The sequence below is a fragment of the Lathyrus oleraceus genome, chromosome 2 (genome assembly GCF_024323335.1).
Source record: "Lathyrus oleraceus cultivar Zhongwan6 chromosome 2, CAAS_Psat_ZW6_1.0, whole genome shotgun sequence".
In the NCBI taxonomy this organism is placed as follows: Eukaryota; Viridiplantae; Streptophyta; class Magnoliopsida; order Fabales; family Fabaceae; genus Lathyrus; species Lathyrus oleraceus.
In genome coordinates this window covers 137,135,889-137,155,179 of record NC_066580.1, presented here as the reverse complement: position 1 = coordinate 137,155,179, position 19,291 = coordinate 137,135,889, and the positions used below count along the sequence as shown (strand labels likewise).

Sequence of the window (19,291 nt, the reverse complement as noted above, 5' to 3'; positions counted from 1 at the left end):
GCCCAGTAATCGGTAGTTGTAAATCCTATTTTCTGCAGTTTTCCTCAGCAAGGTTTATTCTTACCCAGTAACCAGTAATGAATACTCCTTCCTGGCGATTCTCAGTGGGCAATCCTTGATATGTTCGTCCTAACCGATGACGGATGTCCTGTCTGTCAGATCTTTATTATCTCCTCACCCAGTAACATGTAGTAGATAATAGATTTCTACTCCTCCTGTGTTGAAGTTTATTTCTTCCCCAGTCGAGTTGAGTGCATGTTTCCTTAGTGAAATCACTTACCCTGCATGATTCGAGTACTTCAGTGTTATCCTGATATACTCGCTTTTCCTGCAAAAGTTTTGTTTCCCCGGCTGAGTCTTTCCATTTTTGTATGGAATTCCTCGAGTCCCCCAGTAGTTTTAAGTCGTAGCCTGGCCTACGCATAACCCCTTTTATCCCCCAGAGTCTCTGTCTCCCCAGTGATTTTTCCTTAAGGAATGCATTATACTCCTGCGGACTTTCGGTCTCTGATTTCTTTTCCTTTGTGGCAATATTTCCCCACCAAGAATTTACTTTTGCATCCATATGCACCATGAGGTCTCTTAGGGACCAAAATTTGTTTCTATATGTTGTTATTTAAGCTCATTCTACTGAGTCGACATGAAGATTTTAACCTTCGCCTCCTCAGTTAGAATGTCCTTAAATAGGGGCAGCTGTAAGACCCCAATTTTGACCCTAAGATCCCTCATGCAATTTCATCATAAGCATTAGCATTGGGGTCATACCTTGGCATCCTCCTTACCCCTCTTTTATTGGGTTTGTTTTGGGAGAGATCACCAAGCACTATGTGATTGTATCATACTTGTATATCATGATTTTACTAACCAAAATACCAAAAATATGTCTTTGCATTTGCCTAACTCTTTTGTAGGGGGGGCATGATCTCCATTGATCTATCAAGTTCATATCTAGGGTTTGAGACCCTCATGACAAAGAGCACAACCATGAATTGATCTAAGAATGGTTATGAGCATCATATATGAGTTCCATTGACCTCTACATGTTGTATTGATCAAGTTTTCTTCAAAAGTTTGAAGGTGATTTGCCTTGGAAACCCTAGTTTGACTGGGTATCTTGAGTAACTTCTCCAATACGTTATCTCACCAATTGATCAAATTTCTCAAGGGGCACTTCAAAATTCATCATCATATGCATATATGATCTACCATGAGCCAGTAAAGTCAAAAGAATTGAAGGTTAGCAAGTTGGTTGATGGTGGTTGGCCAGATGAATTCATCTGATCAAAACTGGTTCTCCCTAGACCCTATCTCCTACAATTTTCACCATATGAAAATTATTCCAAGAGAAATGTTACTCTACGTGACATTCCAAACAACTTTCATGTTGAGACCTAGAGCTAGTTTTGCTTGGAAAATCATTTTCTATGTTGGAACATTATAGGTCATTTTGTCTAAACCCTAATTTAAAAGTCAAATTCCCAAGGTCATAACTTGCTCAATTTTTTATGAGATGAAAGATTTCTAAGTTGTACAATCAAATTCAAGATGTCTATTTCAAATTTTATGTTTGGAGTGAGATCTAATTCAACTTTTATGAGCATGTGATATGAGGATACATTATAGGTCATTTTTGACCTATACCATTGAACAAGTGATTTTTCCAAACTTCAAAAATGCATAACTCTATCATTATAAATCAAAATGACATGAAATTGGTGACCATTTTGAAGGTCTTTGAAAGAGCTACAACTTTTATGAAGACACGTTTCTCATTTGAAGCTCACATAAAAAGTTAAGCAAGGTGGAATATTGAGATATATGGCTTGACACTTAAAAAAAATTTCAACATGTTGAAATTTCCAAACTTCCACCTCAAAGTTCTCCATGTTCCAAGCTCCAAATGAAAAAGTGTTGAACATAAAACTTGTTCCCCTTGATCCAAGCTTTCCAAAGAACCCAAGTTCATGCATTTTGGATGAGGATTGCTAGGTCTACGCATGGCTTTACCAGGGCTGCATCATTGGAAAGAATCAATTGCATAAACTTCAGTTCACAATGCCTTGCCATTCAAGCTTCATTCAGACCTCAATTGGAATCATTTTGGACCTTTTTGCATTGCATCATGGGCTTGCACATGCCCATGCACTCGTGTCATCAACATTGCTAATTTTGGATAGATATTTGAAGTGTGCAAATATCATTCCCTTTGGCTATAAATAGAAGGCCTCTGAGCTCATTTGAACAACACTTGGCGCGCCAGCTTTGCCCCTCATTAAAACCTTCTCATTCTAAAGGAAAACCTGAGAAATTTCAATTTAAAATTTGAGTTTGAATCTCAACTGTTGGAGATTCAAGAACTCCAGGATCCAAAGCCTTGCAACCTCTTTAATCACTTCCTGCTAACTTCTCAAGTGTGATTAGATCGTGTTTGGCGTAAGCAAAATCAAGAACTGCATAGCATTGAAGGTAATTTTTAGAAAACTTCATCTCTTATATTCTCACTCAATTCTACTCAATTATCTTGGATCTTGGTTGTCTGAAGTCCTACCAATGTAGGCAAGAAGATCGAGTTTCTTAGAGGTCAAATCTAAGCAACTCAGTTGACACACCTCAAAATTCAACTCCTTATATCTTTTTATATATTTGGAGTTAGCTGAAATTGAGGTCAGATTCGTGTTCTACGCCATTTTTTCTTTCAGATCATGTCCTCATTTTTTATTTTGGTGATGGTTGAGGGTGGACCAGTCCAGTGAGGTCCACCGGAGAAGAAGACTGGAGTGTCGCAACGCGAAAAACAACCGGCGGAAAAAAATAAATTTACAGAGCCGCCACCGACGCTATTCATCCTATGACGGAAAGGAAGCGCAGGACTAACCTAAGGAAAGGGAAAGGAACGGTCTTACGACCAGAGATTGCAAGGTACGGGAGTCGGTTACGCAAGGGGAAGGTATTAGCACCCCTCACGTCCGTCGTACTCGACGGGATCCACGCTCAAAAGAATAGGAAAAGGTTGCTAATAAACTGCTCGACGAGAATGCACACACTGGAATAGTAAACAGGTGAAAGAAGATGGAGGAAATGGACTCGGCAGGATGTCGCATCCTGGGCCTACGTAGTTTGTCAGAAACAACATCAGAGTCAACGTAGTTCGGGGGAAATGAGACATGCTCGCTAGGACATCGCATCCTATGCCTATGTATCTTCTCTATCCAGAGTAAGAATCAGAGCACTCGTAGCTCGGCTAACGCACGCCGAAACAAACACCGAAAAGAGACGCTGAGACGTCAAAAGAAACACTAAAAAAGGAAACAGAATGCCAATACATGGACTTACATCCGACTCCAAACAAACACAAAAGGAAACAGAATGCCAAACATGGACTTACATCCGACTCCAAACAACAAAAACAAGGAAACAGAATGCCAATACATGGGCTTACATTCGACTCCAAACAAATAGCACACGCTAACCAGCGAACACCAAAGACAAAGGTTATCAGATTGACAAACTAATAGGGAGTCTGGAACTCGAGCCTAATAGCTGTCACAAAAACAACAAGAGACGCTGAGACGTCAAAAGAAAGAACAAGGTTGAACACACTCAAAAACAAAAAAGGTGAAAAAGAAAAAGGGTGAACAACAAACTAATAGGGAGTCTGGAACTCGAGCCTAATAATTGCCACAAAAAAAGAAAAGGTTGCCCGGAGAGATCTTGCTCGATCTCCTGCCTACGTATCTCATCTGGTATGAGAATCAGGGTGACGTAGTTCCCCTTAACAGGGGAAAGAACAAACTAATAGGGAGTCTGGAACTCGAACCCAATAGTTAACACACAAACAATATCCCTAAGTCGGGAATAAGGGTAATGCGCACACACAAAACCAAAACAACAAAAAAGGTTGGAAAAAGAAAAAAGGTGCCAGGAGAGATCTCGCTCGACCTCCTGCCTACGTATCTCATCTTGTATGAGAATCAGGGCGACGTAGTTCCCCTTAACAGGGGTAAAACTCTCTCCTAACCAGAGACTAGGGAGACAACAAACTAATAAGGAGACTACGACTCGAGCCTAAAAGTTGTCATGCAAACGATCCCTAAGTTGAGGTCTCTAATCAGAACCTAACTCACACAGGAAGCAAGTCAGCTCAAACAGCAAATAAACATCATCACAAGTGAACAAGCATCACTCACTATATACAATCAAGAGGCTCAGACAAATGGTTGGGCTTTAGTCAAGAGGGGTCATATCAACCTCGACAAACAAGCCAAAACTGTAAGGGTATTCTGAAGCTCTTAACCACTAACATTGAGAGTTAGGGTGCAGCTGATGAAAGGTAATGAGGATGAGACCTCATGCTCTTAACCCTGGCCTGGGTGAGCTCAAATCAAAGAAGGCGTGGGGATCCAGAAAGAGGGACCCTATTCCACTTGACTGACTCTATACAAAGATCTTGGGTATTTGTTCAAGAGCATCAGCACGTAGTGCAAGCATAATGGACGACTCACTGAATAACAGGGGATTGATTACTAATCCTTTCTATCTGTCAATTGCCTCTTCACTTAGGAGGACTTAACAAGTAACATGCCTCACTTGGAGGTCTTTAGCACAAATGTAAACAATCACAATCATGGCCTCTTAAGGAGGACTTCAGCCAAATGCCTGCCAAAAAGGTGGCAGGACTTCCAGACTACATGGAGAAAAAGAGTGGCTACCTAAGTGGTGTATCAACCACACTCCAAAGCAAAGCAAAAGCAAGAGCTAGCAACTAATGTACCTGTACAAAAGCCAAACAGTTAATAGTGTATTCAGAAAACCAAACAGACAACAACAGTGGAACTTTCCAATATCTACACAATGCAAGTCATAAGTGCAAGCACTCAAGTGAGTTCATTACATCCATTGACCTACAACACAACAAGAGTTAGTGATCAAAGCAAATGGCATCTCAAATAATGAGACCAAACCAACCATTAGGACCAAATGCTCAAACCTGAAACACAAAGCTCAATTAGTAAGTGTGCAAATTGCAAGTGCAAAGACCAAGCTCAAAAGCAACTCAAATAACCAAAGCAGAAGTCAATATTTTGTACAAAGCATGTTCAATCAAACAAGGAAGTGTCCTCAAAAGGAACAAGACCAATTCCTAAGGCAAAGCCATCAAATGATTCATGTAAAGCCGAGGCAAGCAAAGGTGCACACAATTGGACAATCAAATTAGAAAATCCAAATTAAAACATAAAAGAATCCAATGATCATAAAAAATTTTATACAAGCTTATCATGTTATGAACAAACATCATGCAAAAAATTGAATCCAGAAGAGCTCAAATGACATGTAAATGAAAATGCACAAATGCAACATCAAATATGTGACACAAATTGTCACACCATATGTTCATGTGTCCAAAGCAGTGATGGCATATGATAAAAATCTCAAACCAAAGCCCAAAAATCATATCACATGTTAGGATTAAGCATGTCAAATTTCACATCAATTGGATAAACCATGAGCATTTTACAATCAAATGAATGCAACATATCATTTTGGCATCATGTTCAAACAAACAATCACAAAGTAAAAATCCAGAAACATACAATTCATGAAATTAACATCAAAAAATAATAGACATTAACACAAGCATGTGAAAAAAAGTTTGGATCAATTTGGACATGTTTACTATTTTTAATGATTTTTTGAAGTTGAATGAATAAAATGAAATAATATGAAAATAATATGGAAAACAAAATTTGAACAAAATCAGCATGTGCATGAAGTCAGATTTGAACCCACGCATGGCAAGTCAAATGAGAAATCAAATTGGAATTTACAAAATGCTTGCGCCAGGTATCGAACCTACGCTGGCTAGGATAAGGTGCGCTCAAGTAAAAATCAGAAAACATGCGCCAGTGGAGAATCGAACACATGCAAAGCCAGGCTCAAGAGCGCATGAAGCGTTGCGTTTCATTAAACGCGTGGAAGCCACATCATTAGTCTAATGCCATGCAAGCCTAGTCAAAGCAACGAGGTCCAATGAAACGGACAACAGGCACACACGCAAGCGCTGACACAGCGAAACCCTAGGTCAATTACTAGACGGCGGAGGACGGCGGTAAGAACCGTCTTCTCCGGCCAACCAGGCGGAGATTCATGAACAAAATTTCCAGAATTCAATGAAATGCATTTGGTTGGAAAGCTCTTTCAACAAGGATCAAGAATATCATGCTCATTTAGCCTAAAACTTCATGGATCAACCGGATCGAGCGAAAACATTTTTGGAATCAAAACTTTAAATCAACATATCTTGAGCAATACTTAACCAAATCAAAATCTAAAGCTATCAGAATCATCAGCATCAAAAGATCTACAGGTTTATGTACATGAAACAGCAGATGGTGAAGATCGAATTTCACCTACCTGAACTTGCAGTGATCAAAAACCGTGTCCTCAGCTGCTATGGAGCTTCAGATCTACTCCTCTATACGTGTCTTGAAGCTTTGTGCAAGAATTGGCAATGGAAACAGCTTGAATTCTCTTCAATTTCAGAAATCCATGGATATGAGATTGCACTTGTGGAGCTCGAATCTGCATTGTATTCTTCAAACCAGATGATGATTCTTCATCAATGATGCATGATAAACATGATTATGCAAGAATTTTGTGGAATTGTATGAAGAAATTTGAAAATTGAAGAGAGAGAAAATTGAGAGGGAAATGAAATTTTGATCCAAATTCTGTTATTCTGAACAAAAACAGTTATGTTTAGGCTTTTACATGATTCACTAATGATGCTGTAATCAAAATTAGACAATGGTTAATTAGGATTAGTGAGTCATGAAGTGAATTGCAAAAAATGAAAAGTGAGTTTATGCATGGACATGTGCATGTGAGCAGTGCCATGTTGAGGTGCAAATCCACTTAAAATCATCTAATAAACACAATGGAAGTGGTATTTTGTTTGTAGCATCAACCAAATTTGAATTCTTGAATTTCCCTCCAAAATATACATGTGTGAATAGGTGAGCCTATGAGCTTCTTCCATGAAAGGCAAGGCTTCATTTAAAAAGTATTGGTCAAGACAAGCATTTTGCAAAAAAAATGGACCAATTTGGAGTTTTGAATCAAAAGTTATGCCATGTTGAACTTCCATGTACACTTTGTGATCATTTGGCCATAACTTCTCAACCAATCATCAGATGATCATGAAATAGGACTTTTTGAAAAGGGGAGAGAAAGATCTTCAACTTTAATATTCACCAAAAATCCATTTGAAGCTTATTTGATGTTGATAAGTCAAGTTGAATGTGGACCAAGAACTTGCCATTTTTGGAAACTTTTAATTACAGGTCACTTTCCATTTTTGGAAACTTTTGCCATGACTTCAAAATCTTCAAGATAGATGTTTGAAATGACAAATGAACCTCTTTTGAACATGATTGAGGTGTCTCAACTCATTTCCCCACCTCATAGCCCTCAGTTATTGCACAGTTGACTTTTGTGGTCCTCAGATGACCTTAAAATGCCCTGATCAGCTTGAGCCTCTACCACTTGAGGAAAATGCTCAAAAATGCAACCCTAGCTCATGTAAGCTCAATATAATGACCATGTGATCCTCATCATCAGCAAATATCTTATCTCCTTGAGAAACTCTGGCTGGAAGAATATCATTGATTAGGGTTGACCAGAGGTCAAAACCCTAATCCAAAGGAACCTGAGCATGAATCATGAAACCCTGGATGATGATAAAACCATGATGATGATAATGTATCCTTGCAAACAATATAATACTCAACCTCCTTGAAGAACCAAGAAAACCCTAATTGAAGCCCATGCCCTCAGATGGTTGATCCTCAGTTCATAGTAACCCTCAGGCTTGAATCATGCAACCTCTCCATCTTCTGAAAAGACCTTGGAGGATGACTTTTCTTATTTTCATATGATATGCAAAAATGCAATGCCTAATGTCCTAAAATGAAATGCAATGTATCAAACTAGTCCCAAGAAGAGGAGGACAAATTTTGAGGTGTTACACGGAGTTATAGCTCCGGTCGTGTGTTGGCACGTCTCCAACCATAGGATCCTTTTCAAATGTTTTAATCTCACGTGTTGGTTATGATTACCATCCCTGTGGCGCATTGACTTAAGTCCACGGTGGAAAGCGTGCTGAGGACCACTTGATCTGCCACCTCAATTAATGAGGGAGATCAAATGGTCCACGTTTTTTGCTATTTTCTGATTTTCATTTTGATCCTTTTATTTTCATTAATTCATATTAATTTTAATATTGATCCAAAAAATATGAGAGTTTCACCAAATAATTTCAAATAATTTCCTCTTTCATATTCTGAATTAAAATTATTTTTTGGATCATTATTAATATTTTTCATGATTTAATTGATTTTGTGATTATTTTTAATTGTTTAAAAATACTTTTAAGTCTTTAAAATTTCTGAAATTTTTTCTCCAAGGTCCTTTGACCTTGTTTGACCTATGATAAATCTCATGGACATTTCTTTAGTATTTTGATGAGTTTTTAGGAACTTGACAAACCATATTTAATTTAACTGCCTTATTTTAGTATTTTTTTAATTTGAATAAATGTCAATTAATTGTGTTGACCAATTGTGATGGCTTGTTTGAGTTTGACTCTTGTTGTTGGGCCTTGGTCAAGCTTGATTTGACTTTGTCAAGTTAATATCATTGGATTTAAAGGGATTGATGGAATGTACATTCCATCTCACAAAATGAATGGATGATATTAATTTGGTAAAAGTCCTCCTTTGACCAATTTGAGTTTTGATCCATTCCCCTCTCTCTTCATCTTACTCGCATTCTTTATGCATTCATATCATTTGGTCTATGATATCTCAAAGTCCTAAGGCTAGTTGATTGAAAAATCAACATGAGTATGGATGAGATTCGGCCACCTCTTTTGCATATTTTTTGTGTGTGTGGTATGTTTCATGAGCATAGTCCATTATACTATGTCTCAAACATGCATTAACACCAAAATTCTATTGCCCGACCTCAAATAGTTGTGACTTCTAAATAAGTCCAATTACGATTCCTTAACATAGCGCTAAATTTGTGACACAAAAGGCATAGCGTTCTAGTTAGTGAGATTGTAAGTCTCCCCTCTTTCATGGTATCGTGTGGAAACTTGGCCTTTTTTCCTTCCTTTGGAAGATGTCTTGACTCAAGGAATCATGCTTGTGATAAGTGGGTTGAGTGTTCTCCAAAGAATGACTTAAAAATGAAAAGCAAAAGCAAAATAATACTAACTTCTAACTCATTAACAACTAACTTTTAATTTCAAGCCATTTACTTTAATGTCATTTAATTTTAGCCTTTATTCATTTGCCATTATTCATACCATTCTAATTGTTTATTTTAATGCAATTTTCACTTTGTCCATTTGGACCATATTGAGTGATATATCTTGTTTGTGTATACTTTGCTTGTTTGTGTGGTCTTTGACCACTAATGTACATAATAACAACAAAACCCCTAAAAAACTTTTGTGTGGACTGTTGGGTTGATCTTGGACAAATGGACTTAGAATTTAGGCAACATTCCTACGCTAAAGGACTTGGCCAATGCCAACTTATTGTGAAACCCAGTGCTTGCAATTTGGAACTTCATCTTATACATCATTTAAGATCCCTTTGAGTTCATCTACAACATGATCATTGTGAAGCTGCTATTTTGAACCTGTGACTTGTGGAATTCATCTGTTATATGGGCTAATTTGAAGAAGAACATGGAGTGGCTAAATCTTGTATGTGGCCATCTTTATTTGATGCCCTTGCTCTTCAAGATTAATATAATTGTGCATTTGTGTGTTGCTTAGTTCTAAATGTCCAAGGGGATTTGGGGTTTCTATATGGCATTCTTGCCTATTGGATCGCTACCCATCGGTCAGATCTTTTCAACTCTTAACTTTTAATTTTGTGCATAGGATTAGTCTCTTCATCTTCTCCCCATTTCTTTAATTTCAAAATCTCTCCCTCCCTTTTCAAAATTTTCTTTTTTTGAACTTATTTTGTTCTAAACTTTGACAACGTTGTAAAAAGATAGAAACTTTGGCCTTATGCCATTGCATTTTCAAACTTCTTTTCTTAAATCAAACTTGTAAATAAACTTAATTATACTTGACTTAAACTTTCAGAAAAGCCAAAAATAACTAACCCATTCAAACCATTTGCATGCCTTTGTGCCTTTCAAACTTAATTTTTGTTAAAAGCAATGCATCCACTTTGAAATTTGTATCACGAACTACGAGGTTTTGATCCCTCGTTTTTATGTTGGTACGTAGGCACAAGTCCGAAGGTCTTGCCAAACACAAAAAATAATTAATTGAATTCTTTTCTCATCCCCCATCCTATTTGTTTGTAAATATCATTTTTGTACCAAATACATATGCACACAAAAAGGGCTCCCTAGGAGTAACTAGGACACTTTTGGTGCTAACACATTGCCTCTGTGTAACCAACCCCCTTACCTGTAATCTCTGACATTTTATTAGTTTTGATTTGAAAACTTCTTACTTTTGGGTTTTGTTCGTACTTTTTCCCTTTTCCCTTGAAAACAATAAAAACACGATGGCGACTCTTGTTATTTGATGTCTAGCTTATCCATAGCTTGGTGCTCATGAATTTACCGCTACAGAAATTAAGTGGCGACTCTGCTGGGGAGTAGTCTCCAGTGGGTTTAGCCTACTTTTTGTGTGTATATATTTGTATATATATGTGATGTTTGTATATATGTATGTGTGATATAATCTGCTTGTTGTGCTTGGTGATCTCTGAGTGGTGAGATAAGTTCTAACCCGAACTTGAGTGCAATTAAGATAGGAGGATGGTATAGTCATGATCGACTTGTGTGGAGTAGTCCTTAACAAGTTGGCTTGAGATCCATCTGCTCAGTGGAGACTCTTTTGGATTTGGAAATGTCACACAAGTATTTGTGGTTAGGCATTACTATCTCTAATTTGGGTCCGAGAAGCTGAGGACCTTAATACATTTATCCTCTCTTGGCTTATTTAGGACGTAGTGTAGAAACTATTCAAGTGTAAACTTGATAATAGTTGTTACGCGATACTACACTCAGACGAGTTTCTCTTGAGAATATTATGGGTCGATGAGTCAGTCATCTTAACCTGTAATATCCGATAGATGGAATTAAGACTCTGGAAACTTTTTAGAATATGATCTACAGGTTTTCATCCTTAGTTCACTCCTTTGGGATGGTTCTTACCCAGACTCCATGCTCGTGAGTTACAACAAACCCTTGATTCTTGGTTGATCCAATCAAGTCTTGTCGATATCAATGGAACTTGGGTGTTGATAAGGGGTAAACCATAATCCACCAAAATGGATGATTGATCTTGATAATGACTTGATTCATCCCTTGACCTTTGTTTTCTTTCCTTGTGTGTGATCCCTTATTTGTGATTGTTGCATTGATGCATTCATGCGCATCATAACATGCATCACACAAAATTTCAAGGAACTGAGGTATTATTTGCAAATATTTTCAGACCATGAATTGTGGATGAATGAACATTAAGAAGTACAGTTTCAGATGTCCATGAATTGGAGGAGTATTCTCATCTTTTGAGGATACCTGTTTCTAGTAGAGTTCCTTTTAGTGGATTGGAGGAGATTCTCCAATCTAGTATTATTGCTGAAGCTCTTCACTTGAAGAAGTCTTAGATAGAGGCTCATTGGGTGAAGAAAGGAGGATTGTTTGGGTTACCATCTGATTTCCTCATCAAGGAAGCTACTGCTTTTGCTCAAGCTGGTAGTGTGGATGCTTTTGAAGTTATATTTGTGTTGCTCCTCTATGGATTATCTTTGTTCCCTAACATTGACGGTTTTGTTGATGTTAACGCCATTATACTTTTCTTGATTGGGAATCATGTGCCTACTTTGTTGGGTGATATGCATTTCTCTTTGCATCTAAGGAATTCTAAGGGTGGTGGAACTATTGTCTATTGTATTCCTCTTCTGTACAAGTGGTTTATTTCGCACTTGCCTCAGACATCTGCTTTTGTGGAGAACAAACAATGTCTAAGGTAGTCTTAGAGACTTATGTTTCTCACTAATGATGATATAGTTTGGTATGATCCTTCATTGGGCAGTTTGGATATTATTGATAGCTATGGTGAATTCTCTAATGTGCCTCTCATTGGTACACAAGGAGGAATTAACTACAACCCTGCTTTGGCTCGTCGTCAACTTGGGTTCCCCTTGAGAGACAAACCTAATAACACTTTGTTAGAAGTTCTTTTCCATCAAGAGGGTAAACATCCCTAACATTTGAAGCAGAAGATTGTGCATGCTTGGTATAATGTGCACAGGAAAGGAAGATCTGAGCTTGGTCCGCGCAATTGTGTAGCTTTGGAAGCTTACACTCTTTGGGTGAAGAAGAGAGCTTTGGAGTTGAAGATGCCTTATCCTTGTGAAATACCTATGTCTATGGTTGTGGTGGAGCCATTAACTCTCCCTAACCAAGATATAGAGGAGTTGGAAGACGCGCTCGTCAAGATGAAGCAAGAGAACGATATGTGGGAAGAGCATTTCCGTGCTTTGAGCAAGAAGCATGAAGAGTTCCAGTTGGAGTCTAAGGATAAAGATGCACTTATTGAGCTACTTGAAGACTGAGTGGCAAAGAGACAGATAGAGCCAGAGGTTTCATCTTCTAGCATGCCTCAACCTTCCGTTGTTTTGAAGAAGATTGTTGATCAGCTTGTTGATCACACTGAATCACACCGTGTTTTTGACTCGGATTTCACATGTTTATTAGGACTTTATTATCATTTTGTTTGTATTATGCTCTCTTTTATGTTGTTTTCAGATATTTATCTCTTTCGGGACCCTTTTAGAAGAAACGAAGCAAAATGACCTAAAATTAGGGTTTTTCGGCGAATATTGTACACATGGCGTTGCACATGGCGGCCGCTATAGGAGAAGCCATGACTCATCAGCCCTCAACCAGGAGGTAACCGCCATGTTCCCATGATCTTTCCCATTTCCATACATGGCGGGCGCCATGAAGGGATGGCGGGCGCCACCTTTGCAAATCACGTTCCCACTAAAGAGAAGTTGGAGGGCACCATGGTCTTTGCAAGCTGCTGAAATTCTCTATAAATAGTTTGTTCCATTTCATTTTCAAATCATCCAACTTAGTTTACAACACTAAGACTATATTCATCATTTGTAAAAGCGGTTATCCGTCACATCGGGGGGTTATCGCACCTTAGTGAGATTTAGTTGGGTCACTTTGAGTTGCTGTCGTCTTTATCTTCAGAGTCAGAGGTTTATTTTCCTTGTACCAGATTTAAAGCCTCTGTTTGGAGCAGGTTCTTATTTATCGCTTTTATTTATTTACTTGTCTCGATTTATTTTATTTATTTACTTGTCTCGCTTTACTTTATTTACTTTCTGTCTACGCTTTACTTTATTTACTTTCTGTCTATGCTTTACTTTATTTACTTTCTGTCTACGCTTTACTTTATTTACTTTCTGTCTACGCTTTACTTTATTTACTTTTTGTCCACGCTTTACTTTATTTTATTTCTGTCCACGCTTTATTTTTACACGCTTTACTCGTCCATTACGCCTCACATTCTAAAACAACTTTTCATCATGATCAATATCGTTGTGTTTGTTGGTATTACCATGTCTGGCTATATCTTTTAAAGGTTAGAATGTAAGGATCACGGTTAAAGAGATGTTTCACCTATTGAATCTGTAGAAATACTTTAAAGGTTGTTTTGATTTTTAACTTGAGTTTTCTGAAACGAACTTGGTTAGTTTTAACTATTCAAGGAGTGCGAAAGCACCCTGGCTTAGTTAACTAGGAATTTTTATCACTTTAAGGAAAACTATTTTTGAAACTGTTTTCGGACGCGTTGATAGATTTAAAATCAGGAAACTCCTTGGGTAAAACTTTCCAAATCAAAATCACTTTTCAACTAAGTTTACGAGTCTTATTTCTTAAAAATAAGTTTACTACTTTAGCGTTCTACGCACCTTTTATAAGTGACAATAAAAGGCCTTAATTTAAGGGTAAATTCGGTTCTGAATACGCGAAACTGACAGTTCCTGTTAAATGGATTCTTTTCAAGAGTAGAAAATATTGCCTCATAAGTAGTTCTATTTAGACAATCGAAACATCACTTAACTGACGTGATATACATTCAAACTTGTCTTTATCTGCACTGCATTTATTATTTACTGTTATTTCACAACATCAATATCTCTTTTATACCGTCTTAGATAAACATCGTAACGGTAGTAATCGATAGATTGACGATTTGATCTCTGTGGGATCGATGTTCTTTTATATTACTCTGACGCGATTCGTGCACTTGGGAATTCACCGATCAAGTTTTTGGCGCCGTTGCCGGGGACCAACTTTGTCAAATTTCGTACCCTGTTGTTACACCGTCTAGACTAAGGCATTATTAGTCGGTAAATGCGAAAAACCCGTAGTACCGGAAATTTAGTAGATCCTTTAGCGGAACCCGAACGTTACACTCGTGCACGCCTCTTACTCATCCGAACTAAGAAAGCTATGGTCGAGAATCGCGACCGAAGACCTCTTAAGGAATTTGCCCAACCCTCTTACGAGGAACCTAGTTCTAGTATAGTAAACCCCTTTATTCCTGCCAATAATTTCGAACTAAAACCGTCTTTGTTGCAATTAGTGCAACAAAACCAATTTGCGGGTCTCGCTACTGAGAACCCAAATCAACATTTAAAAGTCTTTATCCAACTGGTTGACACCTTTAAATCCAATGGTGCTTCACCAGATGCGATCCGTTTGAGATTATTTCCTTTCTCCCTTAGGGATAGAGTACGTTCATGGTTAGATTCACTTCCAGCTAATTCAATAAATACCTGGGAAGACCTTAGGAGGTATTCCTTTCTAGATATTTTCCCCCTAGTAATATTGTTGTTCTTCGAAACCAAATAAGTAGATTTACTCAAAACCAAGGAGAATCTCTCTTTGAAGCTTGGGAGAGATATAAAGAACTATTAAGAGTCTGTCCACACCATGGCCTAGAACAATGGTTGATCGTTCACACCTTCTACAATGGACTCCATTATAACACCAAGATGAGCATTGACGCTGCCGCAGGTGACGCGCTGATGAACAAACCTTACCCTGAAGCTTGTGACCTAATTGAGGATATGGCCCAAAACCATTACCAATGGGGAACTAAACGAGCATCAATAGAGAAAAAGGAGACCCACGGTGGAATACATGAGATAAGCTCTCTGGACATGATGCAGGAGAAAATGGACGCTTTAGCCCTTAAGATCGAACATATGTCTACAAACACTAACACTACAATAGTAGTCCACACAGAGTGCAAACTCTGTGGATCTAAAGGACACGAATCGGCGGAATGTAACCTTTTAAACAACCTGAACACCGACCAAGTGAATTACACCCAAGGTAACCCATTTTCAAACACTTACAACCCTGGATGGAAGAATCATCCGAATTTCTCCTATAAAAACCAGAACCCTATCCAAAATTATGCACCTCAAAGACCACAAGGTTATCAAGCCTAAAAACCAAATCAACCTATGCAAGTTGTGCCTCAGAAGTCTAACCTTGAGAAGATCATGGAGAGCTTTATATCGGGCCAGACTCAGCAAAATAAAGAATTCCTAAACCAGAACATTCACGTAAAGGAACTGATAACGTAATTAGGAACCAAGGTTGATCAGATAATCACTCACAATAAGATGCTTGAAACCCAGATCTCACAGGTAGCACAAAACCAAGCCCCACAAACTACACCTGGAGGATAATTCCATGGACAACCTCAACCAAACCCTCGAGGGCAAGCTAACGCTATCTCGTTGCGAAGTGGGACCGCTTATGAAGGGCCTCATAACCCAACAATGAGCGAGTCCAAAACTTCTAAAGGAAATTTACCTACCAACCAAGAAGAGGAACCAGAGGGACCTGAGAAATAAACCGACCAAGAAGGAGAAGCCAAGAATAAAACTTACAAACCACCACTCCCGTACAAACCACCAATCCCATATCCGCAAAGACTTAAACAAACCAAAATCAACAACCAATACCAAAAATTTATAAAAGTAATAGAAAAGCTTCATGTAGAGATTCCTTTTACCGAAGCTATCACCCAAATTCCGTCTTATGCCAAATTTCTCAAAGACATCTTAACCAACAAGCGTAGGCTTGACGATCCAAAACCCTTGGAATGCAACTTTATTTCCGAGGACAAACTCGCTAAGAAGGAGAAAGACCCAGGAAGTTTTTCTATACCTTGCATTTTAGGGAGTCATGTGATCGACAAAGCTTTCCTAGATTTAGGCGCTAGTGTGAGTTTAATGCCTTTAGCTGTATGTAAAAGGTTAAACTTAGGAGAATTGCAACCAACTAAGATGTCCCTCCAATTAGCCGATAGGTCTGTTAAGTATCTTGTAGGCATTTTAGAAGACATCCCAGTTAGGATCGGTCAACTTTATATCCCAAAAGACTTTGTAGTCATGGATATCAAGGAAGACTACGATATCCCTATCCTTTTAGGTAGACCATTCTTATCAACAGTCGGAGCTATAATAGATGTTAAAAGAGGAAAATTAACTTTTGAAGTAGGGGATGAAAAGATAGAGTTTATTCTTTCAAAATTCCTGATGGCACCAATCATAGGAGACGCATGTTATGCGATCGATATCATAGATGAATGCATAAGAGAATTTGATCGAGGAGAACCCGTGATCGAACCATTTTCAAACCCGAATGAAAAGGATGACGAGCTAGAGGAAACAGAACCTCACAATAATGAATGTTTGGATCTTACACCAGACCTTTCACCAAATTCTCAAAAACCAGCTCAAGAACTTAAGGAACTACCCAAGAACCTAAGATATGAGTTTTTGGATAAAGAAATGAACCGCCCAGTAATAGTTAGTGCCACCTTAAACCAAGACGAGACAAACCGACTCTTGAATTTTTTAAGAAGATACTCCTTTGCCTTAGGGTACAACATCTCTGATTTAAAAGGTATAAGCCCATCCGTGTGTATGCACAGGATCTCACTAGAGGAGGATTCAAAACCTTCCAGAGAACATCAGAGACGAATTAACCCTGTAATGAGCGAGGTGGTGAAGAAGGAAGTCCTTAAATTGCTAGAGGCTGGTATAATCTATCAGATCTCTGATAGTAAATGGGTAAGTCTTGTACATGCGGTACCCAAAAAGGGAGGCATCACATTCGTGCAGAACGAGAAGGGCGAGCATGTAGCTAAACGCATAGAAGGCGGATGGCGTATGTGCATAGATTATAGGAAGCTCAATAAGGCAACTAGGAAAGACCATTTCCCCCTTCCATTCATAGATCAAATGCTTGAGCGTCTTTCCAGACACTCTTACTTTTGTTATATGGATGGATATTCTGGACTTTTCCAAATACCCATTCACCCCGAGGATCAAGAGAAAACAACCTTTACCTATCCTTACGGAACATTTGCTTACAGACGAATGTCGTTTGGACTCTGTAATGCGCCAACTACTTTCCAACGTTGTATGATATCGATCTTCGCAGATTATCTCAACGGAATTATGGAAGTATTTATGGACGATTTCTCGGTGTGTGGGTTAGACTTTGAAGACTGCCTCATTAACCTTGAGAAAATCCTAGAGAGATGTGTAGAAGTTAACCTTGTGTTAAACTGGGAGAAGTGCCACTTTATGGTTAAAGAAGGCATAATGTTAGGGCATATAATATCTGAAAGAGGCATTGAGGTCGAAAAAGCAAAGATAGAAGTTATAGAAAACATTAACCCTCCTAAGACAGTTAGAGAAGTCCGTAGTTTTCGTGGACACGCCGATTTCTACCGAGGCTTCATAAAAGATTTCTCTAAAATAACAAAACCCCTGACCGGCCTTTTGATGAAAGACATTGAATTCATTTTCGATGAAAAATGTATCGAAGCCTTTAACCGTTTAAAAAAAGCATTAATTTGAGCACCTGTAGCGGTGTATTCGTCGCTATATGATTTATTGATTAAACCATAAGCAAAGCATACAATGAATTCGAGTCGCCACCGCACTTTTATTTATCCAAAGGACTGGCTAAAAAGCGAACAAAAGCCTAAGAAGTTTTACGCGTAGAAAACTAATGAAAAGATCAGAGAGTCTGGGTAAGGGGTAAATTACGCAATGGGAAGGTGTTAGGCACCCACTACGTCCTAGGTACTCCTAGGGAGCCCTTTTCACACTTGTTGTATAAAATTGTTATTTGTTATGGCATAAGTATTGTGCAAACATGATTGGGATGATGAGAAAAGAATATACAAGTTAATTATTTTTGTGTTCGAACGGACGAACTCATTGCCTACGTACCTTCCATCAAAGGTAAGGATCAAAACGCCGTAGTTCGGCTAAAAGATTTCCAAAAGGTTTGTGAGTTCAATTTTAAATAATAGCACTTGAGGCTTTTCATTATCAATGGGAGAAAACTCGACCAAGACCAACATCCACCATGCGAGGATAGCTTCGACGTACTAGAGGGGTTAACCCTGTTTTCAGTACGAAAGTCTTATAGTCGACTCACTAAGGATAGGGTGAGGTTTACACCAACCACAATGATAATTGAAACCTATGGCTAATGCATGAAAACTTAGCAGGAATGGACAAAGCCAAAACAATTGAATGGGTGAAGTTAATTGATTATGAGTGTTCAAAAGAAGCACGAAAAAGGATACTCGGTGGAAAAATAGAAAAAAAGAGAAATCTAAGCAAAAGAAACCAACACAGTAGGTAACATCGACTCTGAACCAAAAGACATTTGTTTCCCGTTTTGTTTTAATATCCACACCCTAACCCAAGTCAAGTTACAACCCGAAAAACCTCAAAACTGTGTGTGTCGTGTGTATGTGATATGAAAAGAGAGACTATTCAAACTTGCAATTTGATATTGCATATTCTGAATTATGAGTGAAAACACTTAACCCCGAGAGAATTGGTGAGAATGTGATTTAAGCTGATAGGTGAAACGGTGCTTTGAAGTGGAAGTGTGATTGAAAACTTACAAGGAAAAAGCAGGACTTATGGAAGGAAGAGGGAAGACGTCAGCGAATGATCTCAGCAGTATTAGGAAACATAAAGAATTCGGGGAAGTGACACACAGTGTTATCTGAAACGTTACTTGCGGATAAGCAATGAGCTAAGTTTGAGGTTGTGATCAGTCACCATTTGCATTAAGTTTTCGTTACTGATCCGACAAGAAATAGAGGCTTTTGAAA

At 38.3% G+C, this 19,291-nt stretch overlaps 1 non-coding gene across 1 annotated transcript; it reads right to left on the bottom strand.

Moving 5' to 3' along the window:
- Window positions 1-14,957: 14,957 nt before the first annotated feature.
- LOC127124497 (small nucleolar RNA R71) lies at window positions 14,958-15,064 on the bottom strand. Its single transcript, XR_007803981.1, has one exon. It is a non-coding gene; the product is annotated as a small nucleolar RNA R71 (small nucleolar RNA).
- Window positions 15,065-19,291: the final 4,227 nt, after the last annotated feature.